The sequence below is a fragment of the Rissa tridactyla genome, chromosome 6 (genome assembly GCF_028500815.1).
Source record: "Rissa tridactyla isolate bRisTri1 chromosome 6, bRisTri1.patW.cur.20221130, whole genome shotgun sequence".
NCBI classification, from domain to species: domain Eukaryota; kingdom Metazoa; phylum Chordata; class Aves; order Charadriiformes; family Laridae; genus Rissa; species Rissa tridactyla.
The window spans coordinates 57,869,763-57,896,550 of NC_071471.1; the positions used below are offsets into that span (position 1 = coordinate 57,869,763).

Here is a 26,788-nt window from a genome sequence, read left to right on the forward strand (position 1 = left end):
GAGGCCTCTCTTCAAGGGAGGATTGTTTGGGCAGAAAGGAAACTCTTCTGCCGCACAGCCGGTGTTTGACAGTCTCTTCCTCAATTCAGCAAGTATCTTAGTTCATGTGATTTTCGTAAGGTGAACATCTCACTGCAGAATTTACCCACTTGTGAACCTCTGTCTTCCTGGCCACTTTGTGGGAAATGTTTCTTCCTTGAGATCCAAACCTTTTGGAAAGTTAGCCGTGGTCTGTAGGCTACTTAGCAAAGTTTGCTGAGAAATGTTATCTCCATTACGGAGGTGTTGCAACCCAGATTTCATTTACTCTGTATGAAATGCAACTGCCCTGTGAATAAGGGAATTCCTGTCTGCGGATCTCACTGGATTCATGGGTGCAGGTTGTGGGTTTACAAGATGGAGGTAGCTCAGCTGCTAGCAATTTTTTCTTGAGAGCAGTGTATTCAACTTTGGAAATATAATGTTTGGCACATAGTTTGAGCTTTGGTATTAGTGAATTCAGAGTCAGGAGCTTTGAGAGAACAGTCAGTAGGGGAGAAAAGTGAAAGAGACTTCTCAGTGTGATCGTGGTCTTCTGTTTGATTTATGTGAGTGACTTTGCGCTGCCTGCTCTGAGGAAGTGTGGCACCAGGCAAGACATTCTTGTTTTGCTTGCCAAATACCTTTCTCTGTAGAAACATAAAAATAGTGGAGAATACATGTTAGCATTGGGAGTGGTTTTGGTTTATTTCATGAGTGGATATAATATTTTTTGGTCAGAAGTTATTTTCCTGACTTGTTTGCAGATATTTTGGTCTCGAATCCTGTTGCTGGGCACAGGCAAGTTACGTATGAGCTCAGTAATTCATTAAAGCATGTGCTGCAAAGCTAGGATGCAGTCTTGTAAACATCTCGGGGGTTTTGTTGCCGCACAAAATCCAAAAAGGTCTGCTGGTTTCACGCTTTGAATGGTTGTATTGTTTCATCCTGTTTACGAGAACAATATTAATTATTTCTCTGGTACTGTGGCTGGCCTGAGTTCAATTCCTAATTGATAGATTTCAACCTTACAGTCAACATCTTTGTTGGTAGCTCTGATGCAGCCAGGAAGCAAACATGAATAGCCTCTGCAACCAGATTCTCTTGGCCCCAAGAACTGGCCCTACTGGAACATGACTGAAGCACAGTTTGAACCAGCTGTTTGTAGCTTGTCGAAACATTGCCCATGCTGTTCTTATTCTTCGGGTAAATATAAGGGACTCTGAACTCCACTGGTCTCAAATCTAGCTTTCAAGATTTGCTTTAACAGAGAGAGAACATTAAGTGGCTTTCTTCATAACCCAAACAATGTAAAAATCATTGTGAGCTTAAATAACACCTTTATCCCTTGAAAAATGATGTAGTGTAATGCTGTTTTGCTCTTTCTGTTTAAAAGAAATCTGTTGCTCACAGCAGCAGTCTGAATTATTATTCCCTCTGAAAGTCTCGGCTGTGGGATGTGTACTTACAAAGAAAAAAAAAGCTTTTCAAAATCCAGTAACATGTTTTTCTTATTAACTTATACTAGTGGGGGGCCTAAAATTTGGTTTTGCTCTAGAAATGTAAATGCCCTATTCTCTTAATTCTTCCTTTAGGACTAAATTGACAAAGTACCTGCTCATTAAGTACATCTGCTCATTAAGGTAATGAAGTACCTACCTTATCTTGAAGTGAAAGCAAGGATAATACATTGTTAGCATGACTGCAGAGCTGCGGTCTGTTTGAAGATTGCACCAGAATCTGGAGCTCGCTTCCCAGGGAACTGTGAGAGGAGGGCACCTTGTTTCCAAGACTTTGAAAGCTAGGATGCGTGTTTCTTTTAATGAACAGAGTTAAGGTGCTTGGGTTTTAGGAGCTCTTCCCACTGAAGGCAGAGAAGTTTGTATCACCCTACCAGCACAGGGGCTAGCTTCACAACCGTCAGTAAATACGGGTTGGTATAGCCAAAGACTAAGGTGAAAGTAAAATGCTGCCTGGAGAAAAAAAGGGGAGCTCGAGTGAGTTGTGATTTTTATTTTTTTCTTCCAAAATGTGAAAATATTTTGGGCTATAATATCTGTGTGTCCAGTTAGAGACCATAAGATGCATCAGAGGTTCAGGTGGTCTGAATTCAGTTGGCTCTTTGGGAATCCCAGAACGCAACGTTTTGTTATTACCTTTTTTAGTTTTTAAAATTTTTTCTAACTCTCATAGCTAGAAGAATAATTCAGAAAATGGTGGTATAATGCTTCTGAGGTAGCAATTCCTCGCTTAGCTTTGAGGTCAGATTTCTGTTGCCTGTCTCAGGGGATGCTAACCGTAAAGGTTCAGCAGTCAGAAATGCCCGTGTACGTGGCTGCTTCTCAGCAATCAAAGCCAACTGGATTAAGGTAACAGTGATCCCATGAAGAATTCATCTCTGACGGGTATCGGATTTGGATATCTCGTGCTGATAAGGGCTTAGTTGAAGGATGTTAACTCTGGCAAAACTGCCCCTTTGTGCTTCTTCAGCCTGTGCTGCTGCCATTGCCAGGAGCAGCTATAAATTGTCAGTGTTGTCGAGCAGGAGGATTCCCCTGCCATCCATTCCTCTGTCCCTTCTGTGGGGAGCAGCCCGTGTTGTGCAGCTCCATGTAAAGGAGGACACTGGGGACCTGACCCAGGATAAAACTATCTAGGCAGGAAAAATAGAACAAAACAGTGTGTTTTAGCCCGGGCTGGTTCTCGAGCCTGGTTGATTGTGTACAGATTTGTGAGTGGTTGTGTCAGCCCTGTCAAAGGTGTGCGTACACCTTAGGGACAACAGGATGGTCTCTCTTAGCAGCGTTGACCTGTTACACCAGTTTCAGGATAATATGCTGCCAAGTGTTTTTTAAGTTTATATCCACTGTCATCGGTTCACTGATGTGACTCTTTGCAGGGTTCTGAGCACATGTTTTCTTGTTTGTGCTGGCATGGTGCAGGGTGGTTTTTGCAAACTGTTCTTGCCGTTAAGACAAATGGCAACGTAACCATTGCCGAAAGCTTCAGTTTGGGTCCTGGTCTTGAGGCAATGCTGCTGTGAACCCAAAAAGTGAGAACTTGGGTGCTTCTTGGAAGGGAGTCTTGAGTAGGAGATCGCTGACGCATTGAAGGCATCTCGCTGCAGTGGGCTCCTGTGCGATAGCAGATAAAAACGTGGTTTCAAATGTGTCTTATTTTGAGGATGGCCGGAAGTGGAATGACCTTAAAAGCTTCCTGGCAATCTTTTTGCCTGACTTTGCTAGGAGACTTTGAAAGCCCAAAAGCTTTTTTGATGTTGCTGCTTTAGTGATTAATTAGGTCATCACTTTGTGTATTAATTACAGTGACATTTTTCTTCTCGTTAGTTGGAATTATGGAAAGTTTTTGAGTCTGTGTGGGGTGGGAAGTAATGCAACCTTTGTGGCCAAGGGAAAGATGATTTCAGACTCTACAACGCTGGTTTTCAATGATGGCTTTGGGTACTGTGGAAAAATGCTTCTATCCACTATAGAAAATGTAGCTGGTAAGTGCTTTGAGGGCAGGATAAATGCCTTTTATTCTAAACAAACTCGTGATATTGCCCACACTTTGGATGAGGAATTTTAAACCGGATCCTTCTTCCAGAAGGTTGTATGTTGTGTTAATTAATGTAAAGCTCTTGCTGCTGACAGAGGGGCATGAATGTGATATACTTTATAAAATGTCCGGCATGGGGTAGCTGAAAAGGCTTAACAGGGAGCCTCTTAAGCAGAGCACTGTACATGAGCAAAGGCCAATTGCTTTTACTTATACTTCTTAAATAATTATTTCATGTCCTCCTTATAATTTTGCAACACTCCTTGCTTTGGAATCCGAGCTTGACATTAACTTTTTATGGACATTTGAGATGAACTCATCTGAGGCAGACATTCCCTTCTAAACTCAGAAAGCAATAGGTCTGCCATATGTTGTTCTTGATTCCTTTGTTCATTAGCATTCAGAAGCTGTGGTTGCTCTGAGCGTAGCCCATGTGTGATAACTGGAGCCTTGCTGAAGGGGCAGGCTGTGCAATTCTCACTGGGTAGCAGCTATTTTTTCCGTCTTTGGTGACTTCCCCTCTCAGCATAAACTTCTGTCAGAAATGAAGAAGCCACAACACAAGACTGCTCCCAGATCTTACGTTTGGCTGGGAAATAAAATAAGTCAGATTGCAGTAAGGGAGGTTCTTCCCAAACTTTTTTCAACATGAGTGATCCAATACTGGAACAGATTGCTCAGGGAGGTTGTGCTCAGGGTTGAATAACTCCATCCCTGAAGTTATTCAAATCTTGCCTGGACAAAGCTGTGAGCAAAGTGGCCTAACTGGCCCTGTGCTGAGTAGAAAGTTGGACCACAACCTCCAAAGGTCCTTTCCAACTTAACCCATTTGTTTTTAGAGAGCAGTCTCTTCAGTGCATGGTCAAATGGTAAAAGAAGCAAAAAACCTTGTTTTTTGTGAGTGCACTGTGCTTTATGTTAACTCTGGGTCCAACAGGTAAAGATGCTGAGTAGAGCACTTACTATCAGTGAGAGCGTGTGGTGCTTGGCATCTATTTTCTTTCTCTGAAAGATCAGTAAAGGGTGAAAACTTAAAGGACTCCCAGTATGTGTTGCTGCAGATGCCCGGTATTGTCTGCTGTCTGTGAACTTATCAGTAAATTGGATCCTGCTGCTGAGATCCAACTATGCAACGCAGTCATTTGTGAGAAGAAACTGCTCTCAGTGTGATTAATGCTGTGGTTGATGATGGGGACAGAAAGCGCTTCTTTGAATAATGCCTATAATGGTATATTCCCCCGTGTGTATGTTTAAAGGAAGAGTCTATGGTTATATGAAATTGAGGGCATTTAAGAGGCAGTTAATGACAAGTGAAAATGATAGCTAGGGTAGATTAATTGTTAAATGAATTGTGCCTGCACTTGCTGTCTCTTTAATGTGGTATCGGTCTAATTGTAAGTATGATGTTATATTGCAGGAAGACATCAGGAAACAATACTGTGCACTTAGGTTCAGGTCAGAGGAGTTTAAAGGCTTAGCCATCAGGAGATTTTCTCAAGTGTAGCCATCTTTTTGCTGAGGTTTTTTTTTTCCCTCCGGAGTACCAAAATCTGTACTTTGATTGATTTTGCTTTTATAAGTTTTCTGCCGTGCTTTTTTTGACAGCGCAGCAAAGCAGTATTTACTCATTGTAAGTTTAATATGAGTTTTGTTTTAAGTCATTTTGGAATGAGACAATAGCCAGTGAACTTAGTCTGGAACACAGCTCACGGATTTTTATTTTTTTTTTAATTTCTTTTTTCATTGCACTTTATCTCCAGGACTATTTATTTAATTTTGATTTGGCATGGGGCTAATTTACATTCATGCCTTCAACCTGAGTGGAGCATAAGGGAAATTATCAGGATGAAAGAGGACTGAAAGTGGCCAGGCATAGATCTCATCCTGTCATTAATCTGAAGAAATCTGTCTTTTGAATTGATTCTGAGTGACAGTGGGGCAGGAAGGCACTGGCAGAAGCTGTATTTCTCTAGCAAGCTTTTTTTCCACTCATAGTCCATAACCCCACTTGAGTTGCGTGAATTTTGTGCGGTTTCTAAATTAAGTGGAATGTTGCCACTTATCTTTTGGTAAGGTCTAGAGGTCCCTGTTAAGACTTAGATGCACTGAATGGTTCTTGAGACCTTTTTGTCTGTTTGATAACACTTTATTTTTTTTAAAGCATTTGCTGTGTTTGGAGGGGAATCAGTTGAGGCCCAAGGACACCTGGAGGATGTGAGCTTTGATTGCTTTCAGCCTGCTAATCTTCATGATCCAAATGGTGTGCTCAAGTAGCGGAACAATAATGCCCTCTACACACAGTAAGATAGGAAAATATTCAAGAGAAAGCTTTTCCGAGTAAGACAGGAGGCCTTCAAACACATCTTCTAGAAAAATAAACCTGTATGGGGACAGGTGCAGGCACAAACAATGGGAATCATCATTTCCTTCCAAAGGACGCTGGGTGAGTGCTTTACCTAATCCAGCAAAGTGGCAACTGGTGGTTACTCATGTAGTGGGGAACACAAGAGAGGTGGAACAGCTTCTGAAGCTAAAGAGAAACTTGTAACGTGAACAAATAGGCAGGGAGTATCCTAAATAAATAAAAGTTGGAAGTGAGAAGACTTCAAACATTAAAAGCACTGAGGGTCTGGGACAATTTTGTGATCAGCTACAAAAACACAATCTAAATGGATCTAGTTCCATTTAAAACTAGTCAGGGAAGGATTTTCTTCTAGCTGAGAATATGAGAGGATGGAGACAGCCAGAGTCCCAGACTTGCACCAGGAGGAGCACAGTAAGAGATGCCTGCTGAGGTTCTCAGTGAACAAGGGTTGGTTTTTTTATTTTTATTTTTTTTTAATTCCCCCTGCCCCCATAGGTAATGTTATCAGCTCCAGGCTATTATGGAGATGGGTCAGATCAGGTTGGTCAGCGGATTAGGACGCGATTCAAATAGTCTGGTAAATACCGTTGTAGTGTTTTCTAAAGTATAAGGCTTGTAAAGGCTTGTAGCTGCTTTTTGTAAGTTGTTTCCTGCATCAATGATTCAGAACCTATTAGTGCTAATAGGCTAGCTGGTTCAAAAAGACGGAGACCACTCCCTCCTGTCAGTCAGGGATCACTTCTCTGCTAAAGGAAGACAGTAAATGTCTTCTGTAAAATTCAGGGGCTGGCTAACAAATTGCAGTTTAGAATACATTACAGATGATGAATGTGATCTTCTTAAAGGGAAATCTATTCATTTGACTTAGTGCTCTTACGATTAATTGCTTGCCAGATTAAATTGCTCCATAAAACGCATGCTACTTTATTCGATCTCTTCATGATGAGATTAGCTAGGCCATGCCTGTTCTTTGTATGTTAATTACAATGGTATTTTCTTCTTCAATTTAATTATTAAATTGTTTAGCACAGCATGCTTTCCCCTAGCCTCAGGAAAGATGTCTGTATTTTTCTTTTTGACCACCGTTTTATAATTTTACTGCCCTTTTCCCAGAAATAATCTGGGTTTCCTTTATAGAAGTATCGCAGGCTGTAGAGGATGCATTCGGAGATTTTCCTGTGTTTTCTTTGGTGTGCTGCTGAAATGCAGGAATGGTACTAACCTTGCACAGGTTCACCATGCGACAGTCTAGGGTGAGGAATGCGGAATGTCTGAATTGAAGCTGTGGAGGCAAATTTCCAGAGTTGCCACACAAACATTATCCGGGTACTGAAGGTCAGCTTTCTGCTTCTGTTGAACAGTGTAAAGCTCATCGAGTGGGCAGGATTTTTGTTTTTGTCTCACTTGAAAAATCAAGGCTCCAGCAGTTCAGTGTTCTCTCTGCTGCTGATGTTTCAGGGCAGATTTGGAGGGAAGAACCGTGTGGGTTTTCCTTGTTCTTGAAGGCCTTCTCTGTACTTGCTGACCATAGCCAAGACATTTTGTCTGAAAACCAACAAAAAGGAAACACAAGAAGGTGAACAGCACCGGAATTGTGGTAACAGCCTAAAATTATTGAAGGAGGCCAGCAGTAAACAGTTAAAGAAAAAATTAAGAAAAAGCTGTTTTAAGTTCTCATTATAAAACTTGCCCCAGCCTTTAGGATATTAGTTTATTTTCCCTTCATCAGAGTCAGCGACCTGACTACATGTGCAACTACCCCCCAAACTCATGCACAAAGTAACCCCTATCCTTTTGCAACCCTAGGCCTGGGATTTGCATATATCCCAATGTTCCCACAGCAACGTTACAGTGGCTCTATTGTAAAGTTATTTGCTTTCTTTATTTTGTTTCATTTTTTACTGTTTATGCTGCTGTATCACTCCAGAGGAAATATTTAAAATGCACCAACTAAACTATTAGTTGTGGTGTTTAAAACCATTCAAGTGTCTGGATCTAAAGTGGACCTTCTCTCTTACTCAGCTACAATATCTATTTTTTTTTTTATTTGCTTCTCAACTTAACCCCTCTCCCTCAATAAATAGTGTATTATCTTCTATGGGAATTGATTCCCAAATGCAAGGCAAGTTTTTTGTATTCGTTAACCTGGTCTTTCATTGACTGTGTATCTAGAGCTTGGAAAATTCTAAAAAGTGTAGTAGAACTAGGGAAGTTTCAGAAAGGGGCAGCAAGAATGACTGAAGGTATGGAAGCAGATGTGTTACGAAGAACGTTGATGTACATGACGATTCTTCAGGCTGAAAAGGAGATGGCAGAGAATATACAAGAGTTTGTAAAAAATAATAAATGTCATAGAGAAGATGAAGAGGAGCTACAAGAAGAGGGTGCGTCAGAAGATCAGATAAACCAAAGAGATACTGCTTCATGCAAAACTTAGTTAAGCCGTGGAATACCTAGAAGGTTATGTGAATTTAAAGCAATGATTATACAAATTAATGGAAGAAAATTCATTCATAGGTTACCGATCGTACAAATATCACCTCTGCCTCATGTACCATCTTGAACTGCATGTGGATAGAAATAAGAGTTCTTTCTGGGGCAGTAACATTTTATTCTTGTCTGCTTTTATACCATTACCTGAGCTCCCATTTCTAGCCATATTCGAAGTCGGGACACTGAGCTGGCCTTTGCTACCTGACTCAGTATGGCGATTTTTAATGTTTACCTAAGTTTTATCTGTCAGCAGCTTCTTGGGAATCAGCTATTTGCTTCAAAGCCTTTAGCAAGGGTCAGGCAACATACCAGCATCCCCATCCCACTGCTTTCAGGATTGGAAGATTACGTTTTACTGACAATCACCCATCTAGGTTATACGTGTGGTTTGTTAAATCTGTCACTACTTTCAAGTGGAGAATTCCCATGGTAGGTGCCTGTAAGGGTTCATTGTTATAAGAAGGAGTCTCTTAACTGCATTTTGAGCCACATCAGACTTGGATACAGAAGAGAAGGCCTCCAAGCCTTTCTGTGGCTTGTTGCCGCTTGTGTGCGCAGGAAATATTGTCCTTGGTAATTTAGAAGAGGGATGTCTAAGGAAGAAGACTATACTTTCCTATGAGCTGGCCTCCTGTCTAGCAGCCTTTTGCTCTTTTCTGCGAGTGGCAGAGAAGTGTAATTTTCTGGAGCACTGTTGAAGAGAAGAATAGACTGATTAACCATGGAAAATTTTTCTTCCCTCGTGATTTTGCTTTAGCATTTCAGTCATTACTTTCGCTGTTCCTTTTTTCTCCAGAAAGAACTCATGGAGAGCTGTCAGGATCATGAACTCATAAATCTCATGAAAATAGAACCCGTGCCAGCCGAGCAAGACATGATTTTAATTAAGACTAACAGGATTTTGTCTTTTTTTTTTTTTTCTTTCTTGCTAGCCCTGATTCAAATATAACAGTTGGGAAGAAAGGTCTTCGTAAGTTCAGTAGCCTATTGTTTGCCAGCTAAAGAAGGCTGAGTTAGTGGGACCTTTTGAGACCACTTTGATTTTAAAAAAAAAAAAAAAAAAAAAAAAAAAAAAAAAGCCAATCAAAAAAAAAAAACCCCAAAAAATTAAAGGCCCTAGGTTTTGTTATTTGGTTAAGGGGATAAATCCTTTTACTGAGCCTTTGTAGAACAAGGAATTGAACAGGGATGTAATCCTTTTTTTTTTTTTTTTTTTTTGTTGCTGGTTACTGTTCTAAAGGAAGTTCATGTTGGATAATTTATCATCCTTTCCTTTTTCCTTCTGACTACTGCAGATCCCCATGCACTGCTCTATAAATAGATGTTTAAAAGGTTCTTTTGCTGAAATCTCTGAAGAGAAAGTGATTTCACTAAATCCAAAAACCACCCAACCTATCATCAATTTTCAGTGCACAAGTTAGGTGGGTTAGGAAAACAAATGGATCAGGGTGGGAGACCTCTGCTTTAAGTGCCTCAAATAATGATCTGTTCTTTGCGAAGAGCATTTATCTATGAAGACCAGCTGAGGTGAATTAAAAGAGCATTATCTGGAAACAGGCAGATGTGAAGCTGTATATCTTACTGTCATCTGCTGGCCCATCTTGGCCCAGCCGTGGGCTATATCTATATGGAGGTGCGGAGGGTCTTTCGCTCACTGAGGAACTAAGGCTTTGTGGCTCCAGCTGGTTCTCCTGCCCAGCGCTGGTCTTGCAGGCCAGTTCTGCCCCTCTACTGATGCTGCTTACAACAAGCACCAACACAGCGGAGGATGAGAAGTGTCTCCTTTGGAGCGCGCTGCTGACCTGACTGAGTGCCAAACCGAATTTGCCTCCCATCCGTTTCTTCCCCAGTCCATGGTGCCTCTGACAGGGAAAGCCATCTGTGTTGCAGCCTTTTCATCTTATCTTGGGGAGGGAAATGAAACGGAGCTATCGTATTGCTCGCAGTCTGATGTTGTGAAGCAGTTTAAGTGACCTATTGCGTGTAAACCCAGCCCTGACTGCGTAGCCTCTACATGAGTACGGTCCTCATCGAAAGGCTGGGTGCCGAGGGTGCCTCTGATTCTCGTCTTTCTCAGCAAACCTTCCCTTCTGCGTTACCAGTTATTCAGTTGAAAGAGTTTGGTCGGTGTGGAACGACGCTGCTGTGGAACCCTACTAAGGCCCCATCTGCTAAGAGCTTGTATTGATTTGTGTCTTAGTTTATAAAAGCCTTCAAGTCTCCTTGTGTAGATGCCATAAATAATGCAGATGTACTAGATGAAATGTGCTGTAGGAACATCCCAGAAATCATTTTGATTTGGGTTGAGCTCGGCTAATCTAATCATGGTTAGGAGTTTCTCAATAGCTGTGAAGCAAAAAGTATATTGTCTTATTCTAGCTTAATGTATTAGTCAATACACAGGGGTAGGAAGATAGGTATTTGAAAGTGGTAATCAGCTTTATAAAACAAGAGCTTTTAATGTTAAAATATTACGAAACTTCATCTGAAACTAGTTGTAAATCACATATATACACACACAGTGGAAGTACCGTAAAATCCAGTCCTGTGCCTGTGATTTATCTGCATAATCCTCACATTTGTATGCCTCTTTGTCAGAAGGACTGTAGTGCTTCAGAGGCTATATGTATATATACTAAATAAATCATTTTGCCCACTCATAGCAAACAGCCATTTTGTGCTAGCAACATTGCAGAACACATTTTAGTAGGGGACATTGATGAATAATTTGTCCTTTTGAGATTCCATGAGCTTTAGGGCACCAAAATGTATTTCGGGTTGGACTAGGTCCAGATCTGTATGAGAACTCCTTGGCAGACTTGTAGAAAGTATATGGGAGTTTTAGAGGTGACCTGGTTTTAGAAATTTAATTGGATTTTTGCTCTATTTTCTGTCAGTTATGTGTAAAGAAAGCAAAAAGGTAGGGGATGTGGTATTTGTTAGATCGTTCCGTTAGAAATATCCAGCGTACCAAGGCTGATTTTTCTTCAAAGTGGTCTGTGGTCATGGCAGCTTGGGTTCTTCTCTGCTTTGGAGAGATCAACTGATGGACAGTGGTTCTTGCAGAGGAGAGAGAATGATTTATGTGCTCGTCAGTTCATTTTAATCAGTGTTTCCCTGGCAGTTACTTGATGTTAGTTACCACAGTTGCAAGATGAAGAATGTGTTTACATGCTATTAGCATTGTTAATTGAGAGGAAACATGGATACAGCCTATTTTCAGAGCTGAGACTTGTCTTCCTGTCACTTTTCTGCACTTGATGGCTCCAAAACTGCTGATGTGATCAGATACCACATTGCAGACTACAGCGATAAGAAAATTTCAGAACTCAATAGTTCTGCTTCAGATTGTTTAGTGTCAAGGACTTTGTCTTGGCTAAAGCAGACAAACCATATGACCCAGGTTGCCCATTGGCAGAGAGTTTTTAGGAATTTGGGGTCATATGTCAGCATCTATTACCAAAGGAACTCCGGGTGCCCAGAGGAACTCAGCACAGGGGGAGACTTCAGAAGTCATTGAGATTGCTGCTGGTCAGCCTTGGCTTTAAATTTTCCCTGTTGATTCCCCAAGTAATGCTAGCCGACATCCATAGATTATGGCTCATATGCACAACCACAAAACTTGGGGTAGTAGAGAGAAGATGTATTTAAGAACCTTTGCAAGTTAGTTTTATAGCAGAGATTACTGAAGTTCTATGGGCATGTGAAACTAGTGTTTTGTTTTGGTGTTGGTTTTTTTTTCTTTTTTTTTTTTTTTTGGAGCTAGCAGTGTGCGTCAATAACAATGCTGCAGATTCCAAGAATAAGTGATGTGACAGGGTACTTGTTGTGGAGCGTTCCCAGAAGGCAAGCATGTTGAGGGTATACGTCTGTAGATGATGAGTATGAAAACAGTCCTACGTGGGAAGTTTTTCAGTGATCAGAAGGGACATAAGAATTTCTGGTAAATTTGGCAAGTTACTGGAAGACTGGCAGAAGGTTAAATCATGAAGTGGATGAGGCAGTGTGATCTGAATTGCTTTTTAACCTGTTGGGCAGTGCAGTTCATGAAAAAGCAGGTGCTGATCTGAAAAGGGGGGCTGTATCTTGAAAAGCAGTCATTCAAGAAGCATTGACTGGCAGCTTTACTCTAGGTCTCTCAGCTAAAAAGGTTTATTTGACCCTTGAAATATTAGCAGGAACGGGAAAGTGATTTTACAATCACACATATTTTGCAATTTTGTCTGGTGTCTGTTTCAAAAAGTATATTGAAAAACTGGAGAAAGGACAGAGAAGCCTCAGTTATGAGAGGCTAAAAATGCTTTCAGTATTTCAGTGTGTTAAGCTCTTTAAAACAAAACCTGAGGTATGCTCTTTAGAGTGATCGAGCATCTTTAAGAAGACAAAATGCCAAAACAGAAAAGGAAAGTAAGGCTAGCCACTGAAACCAAATTGAAACGGTAAATTAGGTACCCATTTTTTTAGTAGGTACTTAACGATTGTAGTAAACAACAGAAGGGATCAGTTTTCCTCCCCTCTTTGTATCTGAGCAGGATACCGTTGTGAAAGATGCTCTACTAGCTAGCTACTGGCATGAGACTACATAGTGGAAGGATAATGTTGAAAAATGCAACAGCCTGTGAATATACAGAAGTTCAGATAAGCTGATCTAATGACTTGTAGTTTCATGAATCAGTTAAAGACTGGATCGAAGGTGCCATTTTGCGTTTGGAACTTGACAAATTCACTCCAGATTCCTGTGCTTTGGGCTTGTATTTTTGCATTGAGAGAATTCTCCTCCTGTACATCAATCAGCCTTATACCTACTGAAATTTATCCATGCAGTAATTAAACAGAAGGGCTGTCCTGGCACTTATTTTGAGGAATTCTTGCTCTTAAGACCGCAGGACAGAGGTGAAATTCAAGAAGATGTCAGTGGGCTGCAAGCTTTCCATTTTTCTGCGGTTGGCAGTCACCATGATGGCTACGCTCAGTGAGTGTGGGCCAGGATGGAGGAGCTGTGTTGCAGGGAAGTGTGGAGAAATCCCTCATTAGCTTCACCTTCTAGTAAAAATGTCACGTTTGTAATTTAAATTTTCAGCCATACATGTTTCAGTTTTTATATGGTAGCAGAGATTTTGCCCATTGTGTTTTAGAATGGCGAGAGTTTTATACGAAGTTGTAATAGCAAAAGAAAGCTAGAGTGCTTCAGAGACTTCAGAGAGTCTATTTCTTACTTAAAAAAAAAAAAAATATTTTTACTGAATGAGTTTTGGTCAGCCTTCCATGTTTAGTCATGGAACTAATGGACAGGAGCAGTGAATCCATACTGGGAATTTGTCTCAAATCCAGAGAAAGGTTAAAGATGCTGTTTATTTCAGCAAAGTCTGTCTTTTATCGAAAGTGCCTACGTACAGAGTAAGTGTTATTGTAGTGTTGGTGTTCTTAAACACTGTGATCTTGAGGATGCTTGAGTCTTTATGTCAGGATGTCAAGACATCCTTTGACACAAGAAGTCCTGCTTATCAGCTGCAGGGGCTGCAGCCTGGCACTCTGAAGAAGCCTCCGTCTCCATGTCTGCAGGCACTCTGCAATTGGAACGCAACCGGCACTTCCTATGGCAATGCTTTACATGTAAAGGTTGGGCAGGAACTGAATCTTATTGATTCCCACCACCAGGAGAAAGTAAACTGTGCCAAACTCTGCCCCATCTGAGTGGGCTGTGGTGAATCCCAACTCCTGCTGGAGCTGGAAGACAAAGTGACCTTTAACAGCTAAATGCCTGGCTGCAGTTTCCCTGAAATGGCTAAAAACACTTAAAAGTGATGGTATGATTGATGATATGTTAAAAACCATTTAAGGAAACGGGAAGCTGGTTTGAGGGAAGATCTAAAAAAGCCCAGCACAGCCTGTTTTGGAGCTTTCATTAGCTGCCCCAGCATACAACTGCAGAGAATCCATAGGGGCCACAGGTTGGTCTTTGCTCTTTTCCTGTTGCCGCTTAATTCTGCCTGTTGAATAACGGCAGAGGTGTTTTGGGGCAGTAAGTCATTAAGGCTTGTTGACACTCGTGTTTGCCATTGCTATGCAGGAGGTGAAGCGCTCTGTTTACTGGTACTCTCCTGCGCCACTTGCGTTGAAGCGAGAGCTTCTTAGTTCCTCTGCCGGCTCTCCCCTTTCATCATGATGCAGAATGAAGCCTCAGAAGTCGCCTGAATGTTAATTTTTCAGGTTTTCTGCGAATTGTGGGAAGTAAAGGTCAGGGAAAGTTTATTGGCTCCCATTAAGGCGGAATGGCGAACGTGCTGAGCAATAAACAGGTGTGCCAGCCTAGGATAATACACCCCAAACTTGGTCCTGCTGTCAGCACCTCTGGCCTCCTGTGGCCACACTTATCTTGCAGTGACTTTCTGTACAGGGCAGTTGTAGGTCTCTCCTCCGAATGCAGAGACGCAGCATCTGAAGGCTTAGAGATCCGTAGATCTGGAGCTGAGGTTCCTTTCCATGGCAAGAGGAGCCCTGCTAGAAAGGGGAGAGGAACAGTCAGTCCTGAGCACATAGTGGGTCTGCTGTGTGCATACATGCGCCGTGCAACGAAATACTGTGCTGGATTTGGTGGGTTTATTTTAGAGATAGCTTGGAAAGGACTTGGATGTAACCATTTTCCAGTGGAAGGCTGAAATCAGAACACTTTTCAGTATTTGCCAGTTGTTATTCTGAAATATCCTCACCTCAATTATGCTTTCAGCATGAAAATTTGATTTGTCACAATTTTTCTCCCAAATCTTGTATTTCAAAGTTGAACTGAAATCTTGAATTTTGTCCAAACAGAGTTTTTGATCAGTTCAAATTAGGGCTAAATATGAAATTTTAATGGAGAGGTTAAAGATCATACAGTTTTATTTTGAATTTGAAACAAAGCACACTTCTAAATTTGAAATTAATTTTGACTGTCTTTCTCATTGAGTATCACAGTGTGGCTTGTGTGTGAAGCCGAATATAGTTCTGCCCTTTAGATAGCATTCAGGTTTCGTTTTTTTGGGTTTTTTTTCCTTTTTTGCTTTTTGTGTGGTAGTGTTTTTTTTTCCAACGAGAGACTTATGTAATTTTCTCTTTTTTGTCTAGCAAGCATGTTGCCAAGCCTTGGCTCTATCAAACTGATAAGAGTCGATGCTCATTAGCATCAAATGCCACAGCCCATATCACTTTTGCTGTGTTGCTCAGCTAGCACATGTTGGCTGTTAAAGCAGCAATTAATCCCTTTGATACTGAGTGGGTTCTGTAATCATCTGACCTGTTATTTAATACAATAATCAAAGTTCTCTAATGACTTGCATGGTTTAATTCCGTTAGGAATCTTGACAGAGACAAAGAAATTTTGCCTTGCAAGCCAGCTTACGCAGCACTGGAGAGCTGGTGGTGGGGAATGCTTTTTAAATATAGTCAGGAAAACGATGACTTCAGCAAGTGCAGTGTGGGTGAAGGGAGAACGGGGTTTAGTAGGTGAACAATAAGCAGCCTGATTGCTTTATGTTGCACTAACAGGTTTTCTGCTGCAAGTTTGACTAGCATTTTTGGCGCCAGATTTTTAAACCGTTTTACCTGGCAATAAATGCCGTATCAGTTAGGCTAGGGCAGTGTTTGATTCGGGTTACATTGTTGGAAATTTCCAAGTGTGTGCCTATCAATAGTAAGTAATTATGCATAAGCTCAGAATGAATGCTAGCCAAGGTAATACAGAAGCTATGCAAAATTTTTTTCCTGTTTCAATGTGGGGGAATCTGCAGTATCACTCACAGAAGCGTGCAGGAATTATTGGCAGTGGAAAGCTTTGAAATAGTGACCTGTATATGTGCTGAGTGTCTCTTTTGGAAAATACGCCCATTCCTCCGTATTTCCTAAAATGCTTAAATTGAGCAGCTTCCCCTTCATAGTGTGTGGCAGCACTGTTATCTCAAACCTTTCTAGTGCTGAGATGATATTGTTAACATCACTTCACAAGCAATGCCAGGGAAAAGATGCTGGCCCCTTGCCTGCAGACAGAAGAGTGGTGGGGTGAGGCAAGAATAGGAATCAGCCCGCTGCAGCGAGCAGACCAGGAAAGACGTGTTGTCTTCAGCCTTTGAATGGAAGAGCTGAAAGGAACTGAGGAAAGAAATCAAATATCTAATACAGGTAGTCAGCACTGCATTTTTGCCAATGCAAGTGTAATAGTAAAATAAGAACTCAAGATTTCAACAGCCTTTTAATGCTTGGAATGTTTTGATGTTCGCTAGAGCAATTCTGATTCACATAGGGTTTGTAGGAATTAATGCAACCAAGTGTGGTGACTTCCTTTTTGGCATTCGTTATTTTGCAAATAGGAAGAGCACATTTGGCTCTTTACATCAAGTTTGCTTGTTTTTTCCTGCGTTTTCATTTGATTATGGGTAGCACTTTTTTAACATGGCCCCAGTTTTGGTTGCTGAACTTGGGAAATTGGGTTGGTCTTCCCCATCTGCTAGGTGTCTGCGAACCTTGTCAGTGACAACTGAATATATGGATGTTTTGTGTTTAAAAAAGAAAAGGAAGGGAGGTGATCAATCACAGTCTGGGTTGCACAACTCGGAGGTTGGCCCAAGGTCCGGGAGGTTTAACTGGGGGTTTGAATTGGAAGTTTAAGAATTGTGCAGCTTAAGCTTTGCACAGAAACTGTCTTGAACTATCCAAAGTTACTGCCCTGTTAGAACCGATATACCCCTCCAGTGTGTACTTGTGTATTAGCTATTACAAGGAAAAAGCAGAGGCAAACCTTTAGCGCCCTTTTATAGAGAAAAGTCCAGGCCTCCTTACTGCTTGCAGATCCTCTGCCACCTGTGTTATATCACATGTAACTGAATAAAAAACATGTGCCTTTTTTTTTTTTTGCATTATGTTTTTGTATGAGCCTTGAAAAATACTTCAAAACTTCTAAAGCATAAAAGACGTATCAGTAACAGAACGCTATATGAGTTGGGCTTTTTCCTTGACTTGCTTGTTAGGAAAACATCAGCAATTAACTTTGAAACGTTTGGCGTTCCACTGTTTCTTAGATTGGAGAGCTATACTTCACTTTTGAAATAGAAAATGCGCTTCACTGGCCTTGCTTTCAGTAACACCCATACAAAGAACAGAGCAGAAAAAATAAATGTAGATATGAATTACAAAACCAAAGCTTTGAGGGAGAGGTGGGCACAGGTGTGTATATGTCAGGTATGATGGTGGGTGAGAGGGGAGTGTGGGTTTTTGAAAAGAAAATAATTTTCTCCTCATCTGTGTGACGTGTGTGTCTGTCCCCAGAGATTTGTCCTTCAACCACTGATTCAGCTGAATGGGTTTTGTCAACATCTGACTGACATTTGGTGCAGGATAAGGATGTGCAAAATGAAAGTAAAAACCAAAAAAAACCCCAACACCATTGAAGTGATTCTGAAAACCATTGGAGTGGGCAGGGATTTTAAAAGTTGTCGCTTGTCAGTTGGGCCGTGATGAATTGACCCCCAGTTCTCCTTTGGTCCTCGCTGTTGTCCGATGAGCTATGGGTGTGTGCGCACAGGTTAGGTTAAAGTATGGCATTTTCCTCTGCAGTCACAATGGGTTTGATACCTGCCTGTTGTCAGTAACTCAGTTGGTAACTTGTTCAGCTCCAATAAATCACTTGCTTCTGGTCATCACCCCTTAGATACTGAGAGTAGAGATCTCGCTAGAGAGTAGACATGTGTGAGATCTGCAGCTGTTGGGATGGAGGGAGCTTGGCTTTTAGGGAGGCAGGTCTGGGTAAGGGAATTAAATAGGAAAGAAGATGTGTATGCATGAAATACTTAGAGCAAAGGAGTTAGATATCTATGATGAGATGAAGCTCTCCACTGGTCCATAAACAACGCACCCTGTCTCAGAGAAACAGAATCTTAATCAACTACGGATCCTTCAGCCTTTCAGACATAGAAATAAGTATCTTAACAAGAGCACCGTTCATTCAGCTGTAACGCTGTTTGGCTCCACAGCTTTCCTTGGCATTGAAAACCAACTTCACCTTGTCCCAAATGATGTGTGATGACATCTTTATTGAGGATGTGCTATTCACTGGGGGCGGGGGGGTGTCATCAGAGTCCATGCTTTAGTCTTGGTCCTGGATTTTGGAAGGCAAGGCATTGCTTTAGTTGCTTCCGTCAGATATTTCGCAACAAATGTGTTTCTCATTTGTACATGTCTGATGAGAAAATATTGTGAGGTTTGCAGCATCTCGTATTTTCAGAGGATTGAACTGTAAATAACGGGTTTCACTTGGCTTGGTAGCTGGTAGTGTCTGAAAGGTTGAGATTGTGAACTCTTTCAGTTTTACATGGCTGTGCAGGTACAGTTATAGCTGACACTTGGTGTAATTAAGTTAATTAAATATCATTGTGGGACTCAACTTAATTTCCTTTGCAAAGTAGGTTTGACTGTAGTCGATTCTTGCTTGGGCAATGTTCCTTCCCCGCTCTCTCTTAGCGTCATTTAATATCCAGCTACTAGATTGTATTGTTCTAACCCTTTACTTGCTCAATCCAGACAAATGCCGATGCTTCAGTGCCTTCCTTTCCCTCTGGGACTTTTGTCACAGGCACAAGTTTTACTGTGAGTCGGAGGAATAAGGTTGTGTTATGTGACCTGAAGAGAGAGGTCTCCTATCTTGCCGCTGCAGTCTGCAAATGGGGTGTTTAGGGCCTCATGTGGTACCTGCAGGCTCACACCTGACAAAATGGGGTAATGAGAGTCATTTCCACCCACTCTAAATAATATGGGGTTGATGGCAAGTGTTCACTAAGTTAATTAGACTAGCAGCCATGCTCATTGCCTTTCTCAGAGAGCTTTAAAAGGTCCCAGTGGGATGGTTTAGATGGTGGGATGGTTTAAACTTTTTAAATTTCACTCTTCGCATGGTATGTTTGGAAGCTGGTGTGTGCAGTCCATATGGCATCCTGCACTAAATGCAGCATCCAATAAGCTCGACTTTCTATTTTCCTTGAAGTTAAACATCCTATGATAAAATACTAATTAAGATACTAATGGGCATAAAAGTAATTTAAAATATTTCAGGTTTTGATCCTGTTTGAGTTTTTGCAATATCTTGTGCTTCAGGAGGCGTGGATGGCAGTCTGTAATGTGATTTGTGAAGCAATGGGTAGATGCTGACCCACTTATAGTGCTTGCAGAGAATAAATATTTGCCAAAAGTTCTTTACTTGAGATCCTAACTCGAGAGGGTGGCTCTGCAAACCTGTCTGGTAAACCACTGTCAAATGCTTAGCTTTTTTTTTTTTTTTGTGCCTCCCCCCCCTTTTTTTTTTCCTCGCCTTCTGGATTAGCTGTTTCTTCATACCTTGTTGTTTGTTTTGGAGAGCAGGTTGCCTTGTACATGAGGGAGTTAAAAGCAGTTGTAGCTGAAGGGCTGTATTTGGTACTCAGACAGTGTTTTATGACACATTTCATTGCTGTAAAAACACCTGGCTTCTAGAGACTCTCATGCTGTTTACATCAGACGGTGCTTAAATACTGAAAGGACCACAGCCTGTTTGGTCCGTGGACTATATTTTCTGCTTGTTTGGCACATCTGAAGAACTTTGGCTGGACAAATGAACATATATGAAGTTTGAGGACTGGGGAATACGTGCTGCAGAAAAGGTTATTTAGACTCTGAAAAAGGTACTTCCATATTAATATTGTTTGTTTTGGGTCTGTGCAGATATTGAGGCAGGTCCATGGCCCTAGGGCAGTAGGCACCTTCTTAAAAGCATATATTAAGAAACCTTCTAAGGAGGGCTTCTCATTTTAGAAGTTGGTTGAAATTTCAAAATTGGTAACACAACTGTGGAAGCATAGACATTGTGCCTAAAACCCCATATGCTGGTGTATCACGATCAGCTCTCACGTCTTGAACATGCTAGACAGAGTTTCAGTTTTTAGTGCCCAGCAGCCCAAGCCCAGAGAGCAGACTTTATATCTGTGACGTTTCCATATTCAAACAGCACCAATTCTCTTTGCAGTTAGAGGTGAGCAGGTATTAGTTTCCCGCTGCTCTCTGGAATTGAGGTGTAGTGGAGGGCTGGCTTTAACTTTGGTAAAAGTAAACTCTCACGATACTCTCACCGGTAGTAGCCAGGTGTTTTAGAGCAATGAAACGTGCCGTAGAACGTGTCATTTGATCTCACATAAATTACATGATCGAGATGAGAAACTTATTCCTTATCAAGTCATAGCTTTGCTGTAGAACAGTCAGTGACAGATTGGCAGCAGAGGAGGAACACAGATCAGGTTGGTGCCCTGTGCTTCACTCCCGATGCCTTGGCAATATTTTCTACTTTGTCATTCGTATCAGTTAAACTATCAGGGCCATTGGTTATGTATACATACGAATTTTGATGCTTACTTACTGACAAAAGGGAATGGAAATGCGTCTGGACTAGTTTCCAGTGATGCACTGTCCGCGTGAAAATATGCGAGTGGATAAGTTCCCTGAGCTGTAGTCTCCAGTGAGGTACAACTGCCCCAAAAGAGTTAACTGCTCACCCATGAGGGCTTCCTCAGTTGAGAACCCAAAGAGAAGTCATTTAGGTGTGAGGGTGGAGATATTTGGTTTGCTTGGCTTAAATGTATGGACGTGAACTGTAAGAAGAGAAAATCAGCATATCCTGCAAGCCGTGATGGTATCAGGTTAGTATCCAGCAAACAGTGAAGTGGAAAGATGCGCTGCGGAGCTGCATGGTGAGTCAGAAGGCACATCCTCTGCTGCTGCCCTTGCAGAATGGGGCTTGGTAAAACAATGCTGAGAATTGCAAGAAGCTCAGTTGGCACGTGTACGCTCTTTTGTCCCCTCCTTATTAAATAAATAGACCATGTATCTCCCTCTGCCATGGAGCCTGTCATCGCAATCAATAGGTTTCCGTGTGGCAGAACTGAACAGGTGTAGTGGGCTTTTTTCTTCTGTGAAATTGCAGCAGTGCTGACTCGGATATTTTCGGTGAGCTGTAAAGCAAGTGCTTTTGACTAAAATATCCTTTTGTCTTGGCTTCTCCCCTGCAGTTTATTATTGTGTCTGGAAGATGCCTCCCCCTGCGAGTTGTGGACTTTCAGCTTAATGTCAGTACTCATTAAAGTGTAGGAACAGAAGAAATTTGACAGACTGGAGTTAAACCACAGTATAAGGAAGAATTTAGTGCACCATTCCAGGGGGTTCGCTTGCTTTTAATTGATGCACACAGCTTAGGTATGGCAGGTATGTGTGCTTTATAGCAATGCCTTGTGGACATGCGTTAAAATAATTTAAACCCTCTCACCTCCTGCCAGGTGGGGTTGTACATACGGAGTAACTAAATCTAATTGTTGCAGGCACTGAACAGATGGGGTTTTATTGTCTTGAGTGCTGGCAGTGCATAAGAGAGCGATGCCAGCAGGATCCTTGCCCCAAACAGCAGCTTGCTGAGACACAGCTTGCTGCAGGAAGGCTGACTTGTGGCTGGGAGTTTTGTCCAGGTCCCCAGCAACCCTGATTGCAACGGTATGAACAGGGGAAGAGGATAGGTAGTTCGTGTTCATTTTGGTCTCTGTATTATGTGTAGTTTACTTGCTGCCTTGTGCTTGAGCAGTTCCCAACGTATCACATAGTAAACCACACTGAGCTCTTTTCACCTTGTTGGTCCAAAACACTTTGTGGAGGTGATTGTTCTTATTCCCATTTTATAAAGGGAGAAGCTCAGGCAAGTGAGAGGGAATTGCTGTAGCAAATTAGAGAGAAACTGGTCACTTATTGATTCCTGTTCCTGAACAATAACCACTGTATCTCAGGACTCCCATTTGTAGTAAAGCAAGCAGCTTTATAAAGTGGAATGTGGTAAGACAGCCATGCCCTTTCCCGCTTCTGCCCGTTCCTAGCCTTCGTCATGGTACTACAGTCTTTGTGCATGCTGGAATATTTGTCCATCTCAGATACTGTCAGTTTTTATTGCAGAAGGAAAGTGAGCTGGCTGCCTTTGTCATGCAGTCGGCTTTACTCAATGAAGACAGAGACGCGCTCGCTGCTGCCCAGTGCACTGCGCTGGCGTGAGCATTCAGTTGAGAAGATGAATGTGTGTAGCGGGTATAAAATCAACCTCGATCTCCTGCGAAGGGGTAGATACCAGCCAAGTGTTACTGCTTCTCTGTTCCACTGTAACAGGATGTAGGAAGAAGTGAGCTTGCAGTGCTGCTTTTATTGTACAAGAAATGTTTGAGTATGCAAAGAACGTTTTATGCATACTGGACCTGCAAAGTAGGTGCAAAGACCAGGCTCATGCAGTGAATGATGGCTCAGCATTCCCCTCTCTATAATAAGCTTTGCAACCTTTCTGTTCTTCCCTTAGCCTACTTTCAGCACCTCCAGAGTGCTTAATTTCACTGCTCAGGACAAGAGGACAGTGTTGTCTTAAGGGACTCTGGAAACGTAGCTGCTGTCAAGCAGGAGTGGGTATTAGACAGCTCATCTGCAATAACTTGATGGGGAGAGTTTGGAGGTCAGAGAAAACGTGCTGAAGAAGTACTGCCTGCCTGAGCACGGTGATTTTGCTTTCCCTGCACATTGGACCCAGACCAGCACGTTGTGAGGTTAAGGCGGGCAGGGTGGCGTTCCTTGCCACAATGTGTGCACGTGGGCTGGAAGGTGCTAATAATTAAGGGACCAGTAGCTTAGTGTTGTTGGTCTGTTTGACTGCTTACATGTGATGTTACAGCTACTGGCAAATTAAATTGAGGAATCAATTAAATCTTCTCTTTCCATGCGTTTTTCACAGGAGCCCATTCCTGTCAGCAGACTCTGCCTCTTCAGAAGTTCTTTTACTCTGAGCTTCTCTGGAGCGCAGCCCTGGTTGTTTCTGTTTATCAGGGAGTAACTCTAGGCAGTTACTAAAGACTTTATACAATTTTTTAAATGTTACTTACTGGCTGGAGAGCTACTGCAGCCACTGCAGAAGCAAGTCCTCTTGCAGTGAGGTCGGTGAGGGAGGGAATGCAATTCACCTGGAGGAATACCTTCTCTCACCATAGCTCAAGGTGAAAGCTGCAGTGGGATATCCCCATTTTGGAAAAAAAAAACAAAACCAAACAACTAATATGGTCCACATGGAGATTCCCCTGCTTCTCACCTTCCAGCCCGTGTGCTTTTAAGGGAGAAAGGAACAGTCACTTCAGGACTGGCCAATTGTTGCAGCCTCAAGAACAGCCAAAGCAGAAACTTTCCACCAGTCAGAGCTTTCCAGTTTGCAGAGCACAGACTGCTCTGGGATCAGTTGCCGTTGCTGTGATTGTCTCTGTCCTGCAGTCTTTTCACCTCTGTTTTTCTTGATCCTATGTGCTCTTCTGTCTCCTTTTTCCCATCTCTGTGCTTCTTCCTTCAGTATTCTTTTTCTGTGCTTTTCCTATCCTTGATTTATCTCTAACTGAAGTCTTTCGTGACACTCAGTAACAGCACTGTTGTATTTTCTGTTGCCACTGCACTTTTCTGAGCTTTCCCTGTTCTCTTGCATTAGAGATCGTTAGCTCTGTGGGACAGAGGCTTCCTACCACTCTGTATTTGTACTTGTACAATACCCGTTACAATGGGACCCACTTTTAGTGTCCAATAACAGGATTAATACAGTTAGTACAAATAAATGATTCATTAGCACTTAGGTTCCTAAACAGGGTAGAACACTTTGTATTTTTCCTGCAATCATTCCCTTCTTTCCAAATAAATAAATAAATGCAAGAAATATGCAATAAATGCATAAATATATAAATGCAAGCGTCCTAGGTCGTTCATCACGAGGAAAATACAGGTTCATTCCTATGTGTCTCTACATGGCTTCTGGCATTGTGGTGTCTAGGTAGCTTGCTCTCCTAAGAGCTGCATGAAGAAGTGATGGGAGATGTGTGTTTTTCTGAGACCACTGGGAGGGCTGGTGTGTAAATGACTCTCACTGGGACATCGAGGAATAAAAAAATGCAGAGATCGCTTGTGGTCTGCCTTAGAGCATTAAGCATTAACCTCAAGACAAGCCACTGGGAGCCAGTTTTTTCATTCCTGAACCATTGTTTCACCTTCTGCCTGTTCAGCATCCTTCCTGTGTCTGGTTTCCTTGTGACAGTCTCTTCTTGCCAGTTGACTGGTGCACTGTGGATCTGTCAGAGGAGACAACGTTGCTAAAGTGACATCTCTCTGGAACATTTCTCAGTCCCTAGAGAATTGTGTCCCAAAAGCACTCTGAAATTTGTATGACAAATGGCAGCCAGCCCCACTGAGGGACTCTGTGGTGTGGAAATATGTGACTGTGCCCACTGTCAAAGGCTAGCTGGGGAAATGCAGTGTTTTGTCCTTCAGTTGACACTTCACTATTTCCGCGCTTTACAAATGCGTTGAAGATGCTGGTGCTTCCTGAATACCAAACACAAGGTTTTTATTTTCTTTTCTCTTTTTTTCATGATCGATATGAAGATCTCAGCAGAGCACAACACATCACAAATCTTTTCCAAGAGCTTCAACTGCTCCCTTCCCCCTCCCCAAAGGTACTGGCTCATATCCCAATAATCAAGGCAATCACAGTGTAAAAAATAAAACATTGCCAAGGCTCAGCTGTTACATGCTGGTGTGAGAACTAATGATGGCACAGCCGCTGTTCTATTGTCCATAAGGGGGAGACTCTGCTTAAAAGCTCCGGTCCCCTGTTGTCACCAGGAACAAATGCCTGTGGAGTGGCAGCTTTGCAAAGTGAAATTCCAGCTGTCACTTGGTAGCCCAGGAGGCCAGTTGCCTAAAAAGTATGCCCCAGGGACAAGATGGATTTTGAGAGATGGAAGAATAGAGGAGTAGCACAGCAGCTTGGGCTGGGTAGCGGTGGAATTTCTCGTAGCAGATGCGTGAGGAGGAGCTGCACCATGTGCAGAGCCTGGCTTTGGTAGCGTATGCTGGGCAGTAAGAACCTGGCTACACAAAGCCAGGATTGAATCCAAGCCCTTCACGCTCCTCTGCCCCAGGCTGCCTGCATGTTCAGGAAAACAGCTCTGCAGAAAATCGGGTTGGGAAGGAATTCTTCAGAGTGATGGAGCTTGCTTAAAACAAATTAAACAGTTGAACTTCTTCCCCTAGTCACTGAGGAGTTGTCCATTCGCCTTGAGGGAAATGAGGAAGGAGACGAATCTTTCTCTTCCTTAATGTCTGTTGATTCTTACTGCAGTGGCAGCTGGTTGCCGGCTTTGCTTTCCCTGAGTGAATCCCAGCTGTGATTGCAGGTGCCGCTCCACTAGCTCAGATCCGAGCGGGGACTTGTGAGCAGGCGGCCCATGTTGAAGTGCTTCACAGCAGTGGATACAAATGAATGCTAAATCTGTTCCCTGGTAAATGTTGGAACCATGTGAGTGCACTGAACCCCTCTGAGCTGCCAAACCTTCTGTCAAGCCAGAAGTTAAGTTGTTGTAAGTCTGTGTTCCCTTTTCTTTCAATAGCTTGTAGTGCGTCCTGTAGGAGTGTAAATATGACTCCAGCCAGGCATGAAACATGCAACTTGAAAGCCACAGTTTTTGGGAGGCTGGGTAATGGAGAGTGTGATTGTGACTCACGGGAGCCGCTTCTCTGGTCGGATTGAAACGGGAAGAGCCTGGCCATGTCTCTACCTGCCTGTTTGCTCTCCTCCAGAGGGCCCTGCTGAATTTGCTTTACTGATGTAACTGTCAAGGTAGGCGAGACTGCAGAAGCCCCCCTGTGCTAAGTACGTACCGATGCTGTAGGAGCAGCTGCTGGAGCGACTGCCCTTGCAGTCACCAGACTGCAGCTGGTGTGTTGATGAGTTGTGTGCCTGGGAATGTTGCAGTGAATCTGCAGACTTTATTTGGGGTGGGGGTTTTTTTGTTGTTGTTATTTGGGTGGCTTTGTTTTTTGTTTTCGTTCTTTATTTTAACTCCCGCTCCCCATCCCTTCCACACAGTTTTTCTTTATCTGTGTATTTAAAAGAAGTAAAGATGCTTCCAGGCAGGTTTTCTTTCCGCTCGCTCTGATTGGCACCACTGAATATCACTTATTCCTGGACTCAGGCACGAGCTCTTAGCTGTGATGGGGTCTGGAGGAAGTATCCGAAAGCCCTTCTGCAGGGAGAGGTGTTGGGAGGAGGGAACCCATTAGAGTGCAACAGAGGGAGCTGGAGTGAATTTTCATGCTGATGAATATGAGAGAGTGAAAGCCCTGACTGCTGCTGTGGTGTAATTTGGTCAAGCAAGTGATCTCCAGGCACCATCAGAGCGCATCAGTGCCGAGCACTGACATGGGCTGTTCCCATCGTGAGCATTTACCTCAGCAGTGGGTCTCATGAGTAACATC

At 42.5% G+C, this 26,788-nt stretch overlaps 1 protein-coding gene across 8 annotated transcripts in view; it reads left to right on the forward strand.

Annotated features, from left to right (window-relative positions):
- Window positions 1–26,788, forward strand: part of ARMH3 (armadillo like helical domain containing 3) — a 129,715-nt gene that overhangs the window by 67,680 nt on the left and 35,247 nt on the right. For 2 of the 8 annotated variants that reach the window (XR_008467147.1, XR_008467149.1), the window contains one exon: window positions 25,708–25,890. The exons of the other annotated variants lie outside the window; for them this stretch is intronic. The gene's annotated coding sequence lies outside the window, so the exon portion shown is untranslated. The remainder of the gene's footprint in view (window positions 1–25,707; window positions 25,891–26,788) is intronic. 8 annotated transcript variants of the gene reach the window in all.